Source organism: Poecile atricapillus, chromosome 1 (genome assembly GCF_030490865.1).
Source record: "Poecile atricapillus isolate bPoeAtr1 chromosome 1, bPoeAtr1.hap1, whole genome shotgun sequence".
Taxonomy (NCBI): domain Eukaryota; kingdom Metazoa; phylum Chordata; class Aves; order Passeriformes; family Paridae; genus Poecile; species Poecile atricapillus.
The window spans coordinates 29,743,658-29,761,426 of record NC_081249.1 but is presented as its reverse complement, the minus strand read 5'-3'; positions in this window follow the sequence as shown (position 1 = coordinate 29,761,426).

Genomic DNA, 17,769 nt, shown 5'->3' with positions numbered 1-17,769 from the left:
GTATATACATATATATAACTATATATATGCATATACATATCTATGTACATATATATATATATATATAAAACTATATGTATGCATATATAACTACATATTTGTTCTGTTGGCTTGCTCCTGTCTATTTATTTGGTACTCCAGACTGCACTGTCCTTCCCTTGTCTTGTAAGTAACTTGTCTAAATTTGCTAATTCCATTACTCTCTCCGTCCATACGGTGATGCTGGTGCATTCTGTGAGACTTCATTCATGATTTTTTCATGATCATTTCCTGCTTTCTTACATCTGTGGTAAATAGAGCTGAGATGTGGCCTGTTTCACCTTCTCATGTATGCATCTGTTGTGGTTTAACTCCAGCCAGCAGCCAAGCACCACACAGACACTCAATTCCCCACCACTGGGATCAGGGAGAGACTCAGAAGGGTAAAAGCTAGAAAACTTGTGGGTTGAAATGAAGACAGTTTAATAGGGAAAGCAAAGCCACACACATGAGCAAAGAAACACAAAAAAATTATTAATTGCTTCCCATGGGCAGGCAGGTGTTCAACCATTTCCAGGAGAGCAGGGCCTTATCACATGCAATGGTTACTTGGGAAGACAAAGACCATCACTCCAAATGTCCCTTTATTCTTCCTTCTTTCCCCCACTTTGTATACTGAGCACAATGTCATCTGCTCTGGAATATCCCTTTGGTTGGTTTAGGTCACCTGTCCCAGCTGTGTCTCTGTCGCAGTGACACTGGTGGTTGGGTTCTTTTCCCCAAGACTGGGGACTGACAAGAGGGAGAGACTGTTTTCTTATGTTTGGGCTCAGTTGTTTATTCTTTCCTTATTTATATTACATATACACAGAGTACAAGGAGCTACATACACTAAGATAGAAAGGTGTAAAATGGCTAATGAAGAATCTCTCCAAGGCCTTTTATGTGTCTATTTACCCAATAATAAAATTCCAAGTAACTTATTTTTTTAGTGACCCATTGACCCGACATCTGCGTGCTGCAATATGGACTTTTTTATCCAATCCCCTAATATTACCCCAAAACCCTTAGAAGAAGAAGGAAGAAGAACAAGAAGAAGAAAGAGACAATGCCCCAAAGTCTCCATCTTGGATTCACTTATTAATATAAGTAAAACTCCAAAATCTAACTTTTTCACCCAGTGACTTAAGATAACTCTATCTAACTTACACACTCACATTATTAGTTTCTTTGCTCAACTTTAGAAGCTGTTTCCATGGTTTTAGGCTAAACTCAGTGTTCTCTTGGGTGTCAGAGCCTGTCAGCACAGACAAAGGAATATTTCCTGTGCCTCTGACTCCTGACATGTCTCCTCCCAACCTCCCATGCAAAACCAGCACAGCATCTATGACTGTATTAATTCATGGATAGAGGTTTAAGTGATTGGGAGGAGTGTGCACTGAGCTCAGAATGAGTTGTTAGACGTGGTAGAGTTAATGTAGTAGCCCCAGTCAGGACAGCCCTGACTGACTTGGGGTGTTTGTTTGGTTTGGGGTTTTTTTGTTTTTTTTTTTTCATTAAATTTACCTCTATATTGCATCCTAGAAGGTAGAAGAGTGCAAGAGCAATTTTACGTTTTCCCTTTATCTTGGTGCCTTGAGCTTCTGCTTGAGAGGTAAGCCCATCCTGCCTTTTGTTGAGACACCATGGTAGCTCAGTGACTCCACCTCCTTTCATAGCTGCAGTTAGCTTGAAGATGAAGCAGGCAGCATACAGTTAGTATTTATGACATCTGTGCTAAGGAGAGACCTTTTTCCTAGAGGTACCAAAGAAGTATTATGTTGCAGAGCTTTGGAATACATGTCAGTAAAATCAGTGACTAGCAGCTTTCCTTCAGGGTATTTCCAGGTCTCAGGTTTAGTCAGAGATGTTACAACTCATGAACATAGGAGCAATAGCATTTCCTCCTCTCATCTTTACAGTCATTACTCTCAAGAGTAAAGGCACCACTTGATGTGCATGTTTATTCTTTTAATTTAGGATAATATTTACCAGTACTTGTTGTGTTTGTTGAGACAAACTGAAGATTAGTCACTAAAAGGAAGCTAGAAAATATCTGTACTAGAAACATTTGCTTCCTCAGCCCACTGTAAGATTGCTTTCCATGTTAAAATTGACTGAAAAAAAGGAGTCTGATGTCTGCTGGGCATCAGTTAAAATGTGCAGCTTGTGTGACTCCTTTGACAGGGCACCTGGGACAATATGGCATTGCAGCTGGAGTTAGAGGCCTGCTTGGCAGTGTTTGTCAGGGGTTACTATCTCACCCTGAAGACAGGTAGAAAGGTCACCAAGTCATTAAGGTGAATTTTTTGCTCCAAAAAGTTGATTTTGAATTGCTGCTCCAGATCAGGTGCCTCAGATGTGCAAATATTTCTGGTTCATTTCTGCTGCCAGGCACTCATCTGATCTTGCCCTAGTTTGATTTTTTTCCTTGAGCATAGCAGTGGCTGTAGTAGGAGGAGAATTTTGAACACTGTCTCATTAGTTTTTTTTTTTTCTTTCTTTTTGATTAAATACTTTTCCTGATGGGATTTATTTCTGTTGTCAATTATTAAAATCCATGTTCTCTCTTCCCCTTACCTCACTGGTTATATGCATCAGTGGAGTGCTTGCTTTTCCTTCATTGTCTATGACAACACATCCCAGTACTGCTTCATCTCTCCTTGAAAGTTGATCTTTTTGCACTTTCTTTCTCTCTTTATCTAATGTGCCCTGGAAGATGTGAAGGGATCAGGTCCTTAAGAAGGCATTTTTTTTCCTCTTTGAACACATTGTTTCTAATATCCACACTGTTTGTTAATTTGTTTGTTTTCTGGTGTTTTTTTCTTTCCAAATATGCATAACATAACTATTTCTTCTGTGCCATGGAACTGGGGGACTTGGAGAAGCACTGGATTTGGAAAGAAAATCAAGCTATCTACTCTTTTCTGAGTACTCTCTCACTCCTAGGGAAGCACACTCAGGCTGTATCAACTAGATATGTAGTTTCTAGGAAAGGTGTGAAACAGCTACACAATTTCAAATGGAGCATAGCAGAAATGGCAGGACAAATGCATCTTTAGAACCTTGAGATCAGCTGAGGGGGTCAGAACATGGCACTAATAACGACAAGGTTGCATGTTTTATCTCCATATCGGCCATTCACTTTAGAGTTGTGCTTGGTGATGCTTTTGGGTTTCTTCCAACTCAGAATATTCTGTGATTCTGTTCAAAGACCCTACAGAGAGGCAAAGGAGTTTACAAATTCTTCTGAAATGGTGAATAATCAGAGTATTTTGGAGTTACAAAAAATAACGTTCATATTTCCCTTTAAAACAGAAAAAAACCTTGGCAGTTAACTCCCCTACATATTGCCTCCAGGAACAAACAAGGAAAAAGCTAAAGAGCTGTCTGGACAGGGACACTCACAGTGGGAAAAAACTTGTGTGCCATATGTCCCCCTTCCATCTGTGTATGCTCTCTTCTGGGTCGTGACATCTGGTTCTGCTTGATATCTGGCTCTGATTCCTGTATTTTTAAAGTAAATGGGACTTAATTCTCCTCAGAGACTGAAGAGAATAGACCACATGCTGACTTTTAAAAGAAAAGCCAAGTTTTTCATAAAAATATGTTTCCTCATCCTAGATCTGAATGACTTGGTACACGTGTGCATTTAAATGAGCCAAAGATGTGCCAACACTGTCTGCTGTCGCTTTTAAAAAGCTGCTAACTTTGGCATGTTTGACATTTTTGGAGGGTTGGGCCATAAAGTTAGTTGAGTACCTAAATTAGAAGATGAATTGGCTTATTATTAAGGGAAGGATCACATCCAAGAGAGCAGACAGCCGAGGATGGGGAAAGATTGGGTGTTCCAGGGTGAGGACTGGTGAGCCATAGAAGCTGGCTGTGGGGATTCTGAAACCCCTGGAGCCCTGAGCTACACCAGCCTTGTGCCGTGCAATGCCTCCACCTAGTGATGCCTGAGACTGAAGCTCTTCCCTTCCAATAAAAGTCACACTGTTTACATGAAATCATAATGAAGATCTGCTGCTAATAATGCCAAGCCACAGCTTTAAAGAAAAATAAAGCCCACGAAGAGGGAGTAAATAAAAGAAGATACTTTGACAACTGCTGTTCTGAATTATACTGTAATTATTATTTTTAGTGCTTTCCTGTCCTTTGTAAGAACTAGTTGGGAATGTAGTGGAAAATGAGAGTTTTGGGCTTTGAGTCTGCACAACTGTTAATCCAGAGCCTCAGAGCTGATTGGGAAATAGAGAGTAGTAGAGCTCCGTGGAGTCACGTTTCTTAATCAACCTCCAGCATATGTCAATTAGATCTAATTGAGCAACTCTTGCCTCTGGTTATTCCAAAAAGAAGACGGTGACTGGAGACCACTTCATCTGGTGTCTGCATTCCAGCAGATCTGCTGTGCATAATGGCTGGAGGATCATTACTGGCTATGTGCTACCCAGGAAACCGAGAGTTCTAGAATTTACTTGACATAGTGATAGATGAGGAATTGGTGCCTAATTTAATGATCTAGTCCCCTGAGCTGGGAACAAATGGATCCAACCATGGTGAGAAGATCTTGGAGTCTTGGATGCTGAATTGTTTATAGGAAGCCAGACAGCAAATGGAGAGTAGGCCCCTGGAATCCTTGAAGAAGAATTGTCTCAAGGCTGCCATCAGAGAGGAGCAGTCAGTTCATCATGAAGATCATCTGAAATTGAACATCTCAGCATTCTTGGGAGCAGAAAGCACTGGCTGCCTGAAATGACCAGTTCTCAGTTCCCAGTCTTTGCCTTGGATAGTGTGCTCAGATCCCAAGGGACCTTGCAAACTCTTTTTTCCCTAATGATATGTAGTGCTTTTATTCTTTTACCCCCTAGTTAATAATCAACAGCCATAGGGTTTGTAAATTTAAGAGAAATTGCAAAACAAAGGTGATTGGGAGATTTCAAAGTCTATCTAGGACCTTTGTCTGTTAAAATATTATTATTGTTGTTGTTATTGTTAACATCGGTATCAATTATAAATGCAGCCAAATCAAAAATCCTGCCATGGATATGGCTCAGGAAAAATGATTCTGAGTTCCAGAACTAATGGTGAAGATGAAACTGCAGAAAATGATTAAAACAATTAGCACAAAAAGGCTGGGACAGTGTGGTTCATAATTCAGTAGCTCTCAGTGGTAGTTGATTTAGTAGTGAGCACTCAGATGGTAATTCTAAAAGCTTTGCAGTAGTATATGCATTAAGATACATGAAGGCCCTCTGATGACTGAAGGGTTGCAGAGCAGCCCCAGACATACTCCTTGTGTAGACCCTCAAAAATGCAGGGCTGCCAAGACCAAAATTTTCTGTCCCAGCTATGAGGGGCTGTGAGCAGTCACTGGTATCTTGGGGTAGGCTAAGAGTTATGGATGAGAAGGGCTTAGTGGGTTTGGGGAGGCTTCAGGAATCTGTGAGTCAGGCCATGCATTTGTTTCTCTTCTTCATTTTACTTCTCTTCCTTGAAAGCCACCAAAAAAGATGGCCCCTAGCTGGCCTCACACACAGCATCACACAGCTCTGTCTCTCTAAAAAACAACCACTTTACTCCTATGTCTGCACTTGTGAATTATAACAGCTCCTAGCTGGAACTGGGCTAGAGCACTTAAGACATTTCTCTCAAGGATGTGAATAATGCTGGGTGGTGGCTATTTCCATTTCTAGAGTAGGTGGATAGTATGAGATTGTCTTCCATAGGAAGTGAAATGAGAATTCTTGGCCACATCAAAATGGGAGTTAAATCAAAGTACACATGTTGCGAAAGAAAACCTGTAATTTAAAAAAATAGCCATATGACTTCTTTGGTAGCTAAATACCATCTCAACTGAGTAAGATGCTAATTGGAAAAAAAATAAAATTCTTGTTAGGCTTTGCAAAAACTTGGCCTGGACCTGGCAGCATTGTGAAGTCTTTGTGGCCTGGCCTGGCAAAGGGAGGAGGTGAAGAGGAATCAAGACAGCAGCACCGTACATAATTACTGATTATGATCATATGTTGCATTTTGAGCTACTCGTGGGACACATGAAGCAGGAAAGTGCCATTTTATCTTTGTACCTACTCCTCTCTAACCACAATTGTACTAAATATGGACATAGTCATTGCTCTTGCCTTTTTTCTTTGAAGATAACTCAAATTGGCCTGATAATCTTTATATTTCCTGAGCAGGGCCACCTCCTGGATCACCATGTTCCTTTTACAAGCCCCCATGTAGCGGAAATTCCCTTGCTTTAGATGCAGAGTGGATTTTTTTCTTCCACTAAAAGCTCTTGGTTTGGTGTCAGCAAAGTATTTTCCAGCAGTGAGTACAGAGGTGAGCCTTTTGAGGTGACCTGTGGCAGGAGCTATTTTGACCTACACTGAGGAGCTGCACCTGTATTTCATAAAGGAGTGCAGGATATAGCCACCTGCAGGTGATCATAAGTCCCTAAGTGAGGGAACCACGGCTTTTGTTGTGTAATGAAGTTTGGTTACAGATGCTGTGAGTCCCCACGTCCCTCCAGCTAGGGCTCTGTAAGGGCTGGAAGGAGATGTGCCAGCTGCAATAGCTCAGCTGACCTATTCCTCGGGCCAAGAGCTGCCTCACAGCCAAAGGATGCAGTTTACTTCCAAGGGTTGATGGGAAAAACAGAGGAACAACAAACACTGGAGGAAAGCACGAGAAATGCTCTGCAGAGTCAGGCCAGCAGCTAACCCAGCCAGGCATTCCGTCTCCAGCTGTACTGAAAGGAGTTGCTGAAAATCAGACTGATATCTCAACAGCTGTCCCAAGCTGCTGGCCTGGCTCTCACATTTGAAGCTCCACTGAAACTCAGGGATCAGGATAGCATTCTGGTCTCTGAACTCTGAAGTTTCTTTACTATATTTCTTACTCTTCCCCTCTAGCAGCAAACACAGCCCCATGTGAAAGCTGCCGGGTTTTGCATAGCTTGTTTGGCCTGTGTTGCTCCAGTCTTTCATGGCCTTTTGCCACTGCCTGCAGCAGTGGGTCTTGAATGAAATCACATATTTGCATGAGATGCTTTTATCATGCTTACCCAGCAAATATTTATGTAACTTTTCTCTAAATAATCCTTTCTCTCTTTCTCTGATTCTGCTGCACTTCTTCTGTATTTTTGTTTCTCTTCCTGGATTTCTCAGCCTTCTTTGGACTGAATTCTTTTAGGATACTCCCTCGTGGGGAGTCCTGCTTATCTCAGTTCTCTGGTTTGAAGAAAACTCCCGAACTCATTAGAATCTTGTTTCTCGTGTTTATTAAAAAGTCATCACAAAACTTGGCAGGTCTCTCCAGACTGGCTGCACAAGTCCATATCACTATAATCTGGTACATTTCTTTCTCCTGATGGTACAACAAGGCCTTGTGGCTCACCCTGTGCTTGAAAGCACAAAATGGCCCCGAACAACACTGTTCTTTTATCTTTATACTTATTTTTACCCAATTAACCATGGACACGTGGTTAATTGGGTAAAATTACATTTTACATTTCCTACTACATTTCCTACACATTCTCCTAATGACCCAATAACTGTTCACCTATGTGCTGCACTGTGGCATTTTTTAACCAATCACTTACAATTACCCAAAAACGTCTAGGAGAAGAACATGAAGAAGAAAGAAGAAAGACAAGAGACAACACCTTAAATCCTCCATCTTGCCTCCTGCTCTCTAACTTTTTCACCCAGTGGCTTAAGAAAACTTTCTAATCTACACACTTACACTTTTAGCTTTTTCTATCTAACTTTAACAGTTGTTTTCATGTATCACCGTGAAATGATGCTCATTAATTTCATATTATATGAAATTCAGTGTTTTTCTGGATCTTAGAACTAAATATCAGAACAAAGGGCACACACTCTGTATCCCGGACTCCAATAATTTAGACTTGGGCATGCTGTTGACTCTCTCTCTGGAGGCTGAAAAAAGGTTTTTTTGTGCTTCCTGCAAAGTCTATTGCTGTTGGAAGGAAAGAAGGTCCCTGGGATGAAGTATCAGAACCCCAGCATTGTTCTATAAGCCTTGAGAATCACACAGAGAGGAGTTTATTTCCATTCATATATAATAATTAATTGGTTTGTTGTTATTGCATAACACAACTAATCACATGCCCAACAGAAAAACAGCAGAGCTCTCTTTCCCTATTAAGGTTACTTGCAGTCCTGGGGGTTATTAAAACAGTCAACTTTCCTTTGAAGAAAAAACATAATTCTCTGTTGGTTCTTGGTTAGCAAACACTCATGCAACAGGAGTTACCAGGCCTCGTACTGGGGCAGCCATCCACTGCATCCAGGTATCAGCAGATTTGTGACACTTTCTTGCTGTTCTTCTGGTATGGTTTGACAGGTGCTTGTTCCCTGTCCTCACTAGTTTGGACTGTCCTCCATCTGTCTGCCACTTCCACTCAAGACTGTCCCTTCTATTGTGCCAGCAAAGCTACCTGTCCAAGAAAATTGCCCAAGAACCAAAACATCTGAATAATGACTGTACTTTTGTTGCTCTTCTTGGCCAGTTAGTTCTTAGGCAGATTTGTTTTCTGCACTCTCTGACATTTAAAAACACACAATATTTTTTTCAAGCACAGGAGAGTCAGGGAAAGCAAGAGTGGATGTTTAGGATGGTGTGAGATGCACTGCTCCTAAAGCACAGACTTGGCAGGGCTGAGTAGCTGTTTGATGGTGTGTGTTCTTGTGGCTACACATTCCCAGAACTCAAGTGTGACCCTTTGGAGACCCTTCTGTAGATTGCAGTACCATGCCAGGAAAATGTTGGGAAAATGTCTCTCTTCTCTGGCCACATATTTGGTTTTTAAGGATTTTTCTCTATGCATTACATCTGATGGATTGAGTCGCCCTGGTCAAGGGGCAAATAAAATGTTGTATCCCGCATTAAGAAGCATAGTCTGACAGACCAGCTTCTAATGAGGGGTATTTTATGCCATCAGCACAACTTTTCTCATGGTTTTTGCCCATTCCTATCTCAGTTCTGGCTGTCCAGGATGTTAGAGAGAACACTGTGCCTTTTCTTTATCTTCAGAAAATGAACAGCAGCACTGTGTAACTCCTTGATAGAGGACACTGCACATGGAAGTCCACGTGGGTTCCTGCAGAGACCAGGCTTTGAATGGGAATAAGTAGACAAAGCATTAACAAGCTCAGGATATTCCTGGTGGTGAAAGCCTTTGAAGGCTAGGGCAGTACTGGGGTAGGATTACAGTGTATGTTGGACATGATTTTACTTTGTTTTTCTTAATAGTCCTTACCTCAGAAGAAGCACTGAGTTAGATAGTCTGAAGCAGCAGAGCTGTTGTCATATTCCTATGACTTGAACTATGAAAGCAATATGAGGATGGAGCTGTTCCATCCAAGTTTGTTGTCACTGTTGGCAAGCATTCTTTTTAATCTCTTTTTTTTTTTTTTTTTGGGTGTCATTTATTGATAACTTAATTTATAAATGGCAAGTATTGGAAGAAATAATCTTGTCTGAATTTTAGACTCATCAAAATTCAGCATTGTCTACTTTTGTTTATCACTAGCTGTTTCTTTGTGTCAACAACATTTGTTGTCATTGTCCATTATGTTGCCTCAAGAAACTTCACAGTTGCTTTTTATCCTTCTATAAATCTGACATTTTGCCTTGATTTAAGTAATTCAGACTAGATGTTTGTTGTTTCAAGATCTGATATTTCATTGTTTATTGAAGTAAATTTATTTGTCTTTTCAAGATTTAAAGACCATCTGAAAGGAGTCAGTGAAAATCACCTATTTTGCAAGTGCAGGTTCTGTTTTTGTCATCACTGTTCTATTGTCTTAGTCTTTAGAACATAAATATTTATTTTGTCTTGATGCAGATGATACTTTTACTGCTTCCTGCTGGACTTTACATTTTGACTTAAACTTCTGAATTCTTCATCCTTCTCATTAATTTACACAGAATTTCAGTCACTAGAAGTTAACTCCTTCTTTCCAGACATTGTTCAACTCAAATGATCAAGCCAGAAGAAATAAGTAGAATATTTTTAATAAGAAGACTAACTCGAAAACGTCAGGATCTCCCAACTATTTTTTAAGTTTATACAATGTAGCAATCGCTTTACAGACCTATTTTCTTCTTTGGTTAGGCAGCCAGAGGGTTGCTGTTCTATTTATGACTACTTCAAACTGTGTCTTTCCATCCTTTAGCATATGAATTCATAGAAAAAATGTGCTAGTGATGTAGAGAGATTAAATCAATTTTTCTGGTTATATTTTTATGAGAGACTACAATTTCTGCTGAGGTCTTAAAATTCAAACTGTGGTTATCCAAAGGTCAGATCTGACATCTGAGGTTTTCTGGGGCAGAGAACCAGCTTGAGAGAAACATCATGCTGACTTGCCAGTATTAATAAGCTTTGTGGTAACAGCAGGAGGAGATCTGTGGAAAGATCCTCCACACAAGCACTCACATTCAGAAAATTCCTGGTTGCTGAAAAAAACAGTGTAAATTGATTTGCACGAACACAGTATTGCTACTGTGATATCCTGTGGAGGCAGAAAAGTCAGTGCCTATGGACAGCTTCTTTGCATGAATTTAGGCACACTCACAACTCCCAAAGGGAGACGGATGGTCCAGTCTGGTTAGTGGCAGAAGTTGAGGACCTCTAAGAAATTCAGAACGAGTTCTGCTTTCTTATTTGGCTACTCTTGATTAATCCTTACTGTTGAATTTAGAGGTCATTAGTGGAAAATGCTTACTTCCACTCCCAGTTATGATCTAAGCTGGCCATCTGTCTTCTGAGAACAGATGTTAACAGCAGAAAGAGCTCTGATGATACAAAAAGCCTGAATGCACGCTGTGCCCCCGCTCAGTTCTTCATTCTCAACCTGGCCTTGTGGTTAGAGCAGTCATTAGGAAACTGATGACCTCTCTTGACCTGAAGAAGAATGTGCTCCTCCAGCTTCTCCTAGGACACTTTCTGCTTCTTCTGAGGTACCTGGGTGAACTTGTGCCAGGTAGTACAGTTTTGCTTGAAAGCAAATGTGTGAGAGCCCAACCCACTTAAAAGTAGTCAGAGTCTCAGAATATGAATTTCTTATTTATGTCCATCCCCTAAATGGCTAGAGATAAATTCACTCTTGTCTGTTCTCTGTTTTCCTCATGATTTATAAGTTCCTAACAAGTAGCAGGATACAGGATGGAGTGTTCTTCCTCAGATGCAGAAGCCCTCACAGACCTTAGAAGTTGGGTCTTCTGGTTTCTGGTTAATTTTCTGACTGAAAGCCTTGTCTGGGCATTGTGGATTGTTCTCAGTCTGAGCTGTAAATCACTTTACTTTTATGAATCTTGCTACTGTCTGGGTGTGCAGTGTCTGACCCAATCAGCTACATGTCACCCACCTGTTCTGTCACATCTGCAGCAGTGTGGGAATGTCTGCACTGAGGTTGCTGAGGCAGTATGGAGCACCCTCGGCTTGGACTAGCCTAGGAACAATGTGTTACCTAGTGTGCAACTCTGTAATGTCACCTGAGGAGGACAGGCAGTTTGTGTAAGATACAAGAGCCTCAAGATCCTCACTGAGCTAATCAGTGCTCTGGACAGAGGATGTGGTCCTCCCTTGTGCAATTATCCAAACAAAACATTTAGGGTTTCCTGCACTTGCTTGGGAGTCCAGTACACAGTGCACCCTTACTCCAAAACCAAGAACACGTGAAGGCTTACTTGCCATGATTGGTCAGTCTTTGCAGGATTAGTATTCACTGAACTTATGAATTTTTTATATTTCTTTCATAATTTCTATTACTTCTACATTAGGATGTTTATGTGCCCTGAGAGATACTAACATGTCCACGTGAAGTGATAAAACAAAGTATACTTGGACATTTCTTCTTTTATACTTACTTGTTTCAGCTGCTCTTTTGTAAATAGAAAGGAGGTGAAATATGGTTTGTCCTTCACCCTGAGGTATAGTTTCCACAGCAGTGGAGGGACCCAGAAGTGCCCAAATCTGCTGCTTTTGCATGCACATTTTTTTCCCCAAATTCTCTGCTTTAATGCAAAGAGTTTGCAGTTGAGATGGTGGCCCTGTCAAGCTGTGTAACGTGTCTGCAGTCAAGACCTTGCCTCTGTGGAACAATTACATCCTTCATATCTCACTGGCAATTTGAGCAGAAGGCAGGTTTTATTTCCTTTTGCACTAGCATGGTGCTGTGGCCAGTCAGCAAAAGCCAGAATGTGATGGCCAGTGAGGCAATGCCTGTGATAGAAGACCACGGCTCCAGAGAAGTGCTGCTGAGAAGGCTGCCCACAGGCCCTGATGTCCAGCCTAGGTGAGGAAACTGAGGTTTCAACAGAGCTGTGTGGTGCTGTGGGACTTCAGTGGCTAGTAACAAACACCAAGGAAGAGACTGCCATAAAAACCTGTTTCCCAAAAGGGCTTTGACATAGCACTAAAACTGGGATTTGGAATGGGAAACTGTCTGTTGGCATAAAATACTAAATTTCTTTACTTAGAAAGGCAAAATCTTGCCACTTTACATTTATTCTCAGTGCTCAAAATCAATCAGTTTAATTGTCCCCCCTCTGGAAAAGCATTTTTGCATGTATCTGCATTACTGTATATTTCTGAGTCACAAAGAATGAAACTGTTGTTGCGAGCCTCTTTTATATTTATTTATTATTTTAACCCCTAGAAGGGTTTTCTGCTCCAAACTAAGAACAATGGGGAGCAAAGGAGGAAACCTTTCCCAAAGGCACAGCTTGAGACCTTACAGGAACAAATCTCCAGACTGGAGGAATTACAGGTTTCATGGAAAAAAAATATTCTATTTTGGCTCTTAGCAGAACTATTAATCACACTTCCTGTGAGATTAGATTAAATAATGGACAAAAACAAAAAAGGAATTTAAATTCAAGTGAGAGTTACCTACACTTTAGCATTTCTTGTTTCCCTGTTTAAATAAGAGAATAAGAACTATCATACTAGCTTGCACAACTTGCTTCACCCACCATCACCAGGCCTTTACCCTATTGCTAACCAAAAGCACGACCCATCAGTAATGAGAGAAGAAGTGGATGATGAACTCTGCCAGTGTCAACCACAGGGGATGGACATCCTCAGTTTAAAGCAGCTTTTCCAAGAGCATCTTAAATGGTGATCACTGTGCCTCTCCTTGAGTCACGCCACTTGAAACCAATTGCTCATCTACTTTACTAACAACCTCACACAGCGATTAGTTTTGAGTTTACTTATGTGAAAGAGTAGTGTTTTCTGCTTCAACTGTATGTCTAATAATTTCCCTGTTTCCTTTCTCATGAGAGGTACTGAAAAATATTTTCTAGTGTAATTTTTCCTGGTGCTGAAAGTCCTCTCCTTTCTCAGTCACACACTGACAGACAATTTGGTTTATTCTTGTAGCAAAAGCCCTCTTTGCCTCCGATATTCCTACTGTTCTTTTTAATAACTTCTTTTCATGCTACAATATCTTTTTTGTAAGTGGAGACCAGAATCACACCCAGTGCTCAAGATAAGGATGTGTTGCATCACTATAATAACATTTCCTGTTTTGTTCTCTGTTCTTTTGCTAGTAACTCTTCACAATCTCTTTGCCCTCTTGGTAGCTTCTGAACATCAGATTTTTTTCAGAGAAAATCCAAAATGACCTCAAGATGTCCTTTCCATGTAGTGAAAGGTGATCACTTTGTATGTATTTGTAGGATTATTTCTCTGAGAATAGGGTTTTGTGTAGTTCAACAGCTGAAAGAAATCAAATAAAGCTAGAGGACACCTGATCTCATGGCATTTCCCATGAAAATGTATCTACTGTCCCAAAACAATCCTTCTGCTACAGAACTGATTGGCATTTCAGTTAATTTCACAGGATCTAGGAAAGTTTCAGCGTTTGGGCCTCATCCTGGAGCCTCAGTCCTGGGCTGGTGTGCTTGGAAGAGACAGGTAGAGAGTATGGCTGTTGGGTTCTGGCATGTGAGGCTGAGATGTGGTCAGGAGGACAGAGAGGTGCACGTGCTTTTGTCACACAGTGCAGAGCACACTCTTCACTGCTGATGTGGGAGGTCTCAGACAAGCTTGTATCTGCAGGCTCTCAGCTGCAGAGGATAACTTGAGGAAGTTTGGCCTATGGTCATGGGCCCTGAGAGCAGTTGGGCAGGAGTGCTTGAAACCTTCAGCTCTTTGAAAGCAATGAGGTCCTCAGAAGCTGGTAGTAGCCAGCAAGCTCTGCTGCTGGATCTGGAGATGAGGTGGAACAGAGATGCTTTCAATTGACATTTTTGGATATGAAACAGACAAGAGCTGACCTCCACATCTGGCTGAATGCACACTGAGGACTCGTATTTCTCGTGTAGGCATGGATTAGCTGTGGGACAACCTCCTGGAGGAGGCAGGAGCTTGGGCTCCATTGCCTCAGAGAGCTACCTCACAGAAGTCATGGACCCAAAATCTGAAGAATAAATTACTTTAAACAATGTTTGTCTTATTTTAAGTGACTCCATCATTCAGTGTTGTTTTCCTGTAGAACTGTGGATTGCCTATATTACAATGCCTACATCCTATAGGGGAAGCACATGGGGTTTCCACTGTGCCCTTCCTGCAGTGTCTGCTTCTTACTGGCACCTAGAAGGACAAATTTTTGAACAAAGACTCACAGATCTGTGAAGTATTCCTGGTGAAGACTTGCCTGTGTTTGCAATAGGCCATAGTTACATATAGGTTCTTTTCCATGTAGAATCCTACAGAAATTAGGATTTTGGCCTGGTTGACAATGGCAAAGTGAGTAATAGATACACCAAGACCAAGTTATGCAGTGGTAGTAGGCACGGTGACTACGGATTAAATAATCAGCTCATTTTATATTGATGGAAGAAGAAGATTGGCTCCTGGAACAGCTCATTTCCCAAGAAGACCTGCAGGAAATCACGTGGAAAACTGTAAAATGGCTTTTGATAAAGAAAGGATTATCGGTTGGTGAGGGAAGGCAAAACAGATTAGGTTGAGTAATTTTATGGTGGAGAAACAAGCCTAAAATTTGGGCAATAGGTGCTAAAAGGCACTCTGCATGCCATTTGGTATCTCGACAGTTCACAGAGGTAGGCAACAGTCTATATTCTCAGAATTTCTTAAATTAAACCTGGCCAAACTGGAAACATAGAGTGCAATTAAGAGCCCATTTTCTGACACAGTCTATCCTAATTTCCATGTGAATTGCTGGCAAGAGACAGGCACAGAGAAAGTTTTCATGTTCATAGGCCTCCCTGTTTTGACAGGTACTCTAAAATTTCTGAACTCTAGCAGAGGAGTCCTTGGGGTTTGGATGCCTGGTGCTTCAACTGTAGAAAAACTAACAAATATGTTGATTTTTTTATTACAGAAAAAAATAACTTGTGTGATATTTCATTTTTATGGGAAGCCTTGTTCTTCGTTCCAAAATACTTTAAATGTTCAGGGAATGCAAACTCCAAGTTGCAGCCACATCTGATAGTAAATTCAATTAGATAATATGAAAGAGAAAAAAAGTTCTTCCAAAAACCCAGTCCATAACCTAGAGAGAAAGAAAAAAGACATTTTCCTAAGTAGTGTTATTATATTTTTTTTTATAACTAAACCTCTGCTTTTGTATGCTGTCAGTACATCATGACCTTCTCGCACCAGTAAGATATTAACTTCCAGTAATTCATACGCATTAAGGAACAAACAAGACTATTCAGTAAGAAGTCTTTATAAACAATATAATTTGTCAACAAATTAACTTCAGTGACTTTCCAGAGAACTGAAATTCATTTTAGTTGTGTAAATTAATAAGAATTGTGTCTTATGCATCCAAGTTGTGGTTTCCAGAATGCCAAGTATTTATAGATATGTCTTCCTAAGAAATTGTGTAGAAAAAACCCTCTTTGTTCTCAGGGAAGAGGCCAGATAAGAACAACAATGATGTGCTAAATAATTGTTTCCACAGTGAAGAAAAATGGAGTGGGTGCTGCATGGAAGGAAGTTTGCTTCCCATGCACTCCAAAGGGAGTGTTGACTGTAAGGACCTGGGATGTCTGGAATGAGTCTAGGATGCTGCACCAGGTCTCTAACTTAAAATCTGGAGGATTTCACTTGTGTACTTATTCCTATTAATCACTGATTCACTTATTGTTTCTTCCCTGAAGTTATTTTGTCACAAGAGTGATGGTTACTTCTGTGTTTCTTTTGTGTATAAACTTAGGATCGGCTTCTTGCCCAGAGAAAATTGCCTGTTCAGACTCATCCTCACCTCTGTACTGTCAGGCATCCTGGCATCTAAGGACAGGACCACCTGTGGGAATGGAAGATTCTGGAGACTCAGCAAAGTGTTTTAATTTCCAAAAGAGCAACAGATGTGCTGCACAGATCCTTTCTCTGGTGGGCTTTGCGGTCTCCCATGGGGATCCTGCTGGTGGCCTGGTGACACTCAGACATTCAGAACAGCTGCTGTTATTTTCATTCCGGCTGGCTGTATCCAGATCCTGTGGGATGGCAGTGCAGCTGCTTTCCTTTTGGGGCAAGGCATGGAGCAGAGAAATTTACAATTTCTTTTAAAGGGAAACTGGTTTTAACATACAAAGGCTTTGTTAGTGATGTTATGTTTTTTGTTTGAATACAGTCCTTGGCCTGACGATAACTATCTAAGCATAACTATCATTGCTAGATCTTTTATAAACTGCTGGTGATCATATAGCATACCAAGTAATGTATCAATGTGCAAGCCAAAGAAAACACTTGCCATCCACATAAAAAAGCACAGATATGATTCTGGTTATTTAACCAGTTGCTTCCTTCAAGATAATCATCTCTATTTTACATCCTCTGAACTTTAATACACTATCTGGCAACTAGAGTGGATTTGAAAACCTTGTAAGATACTTAATATTTCTGGCTTAGTGGGATGAAGGATCGAGATGAGTAGGGTAAAAATACTGATGGCTTTGTAAAACTGAAATTCATATGAATCCTTTGTTGTCTACTTGCATGTTCTCACTTACTGCTGTGTGGGAGCCTACCATGCCAGTTGACCTTGCCTGGCCATCATGGCCCCACCAAGCTGCTCCATTAGCCTCTCAATAGGACAGGGGAAGGAAATACTATGAAAAGTCCATGGGTTGAGAAAAGGATAGGTGTATGACTTACCAATTATCATCAAAGGCAAATCAGACTCAACCTGGGGAAATTATTTTAATTTGCCAATTATTACCAGAGTAGGATAGTGAGAAAAAAACACCAGAACTATTTGGGTACCAGCCCCTTCATCACCCACAATGTGAGTGGTATTAGGGCTGCATGATCAGTGACAAAGGCCAGGGGAAACTTCTTCCTTTGAAAAAGTCCTTCTCTATTAGAATACTATAAACCTTGAAAAATCTTTTTTATTTCTCTCTTACACAAAGAATGAGATGCCTCTGCTAGCCACAAGAAGGGCACCATGACATGGAAGAACAGGAAGAACATTGCAACCTCAGCAGGTTAGATTCCCACCAGCCAAAAATCATTAGACCTGGCACACCCAACAACAGCTTCCCCTGCCATCCCACCATTTGCCAATTCCACCAGAATTCCCTGGGTTGGCCTCAGTAAAGGTAGATAGTGAAACTTCTCCTGGCAGGGTCACTTGCGTCTGAAGTTTCCCTACTGTGTCCACTGTCAGTCTGCAAGCAGGGTGCAAAAATTGCACCTAGCAAATGTTTCTTGGCTAATAGAGTTAGGCATTAGGCAAG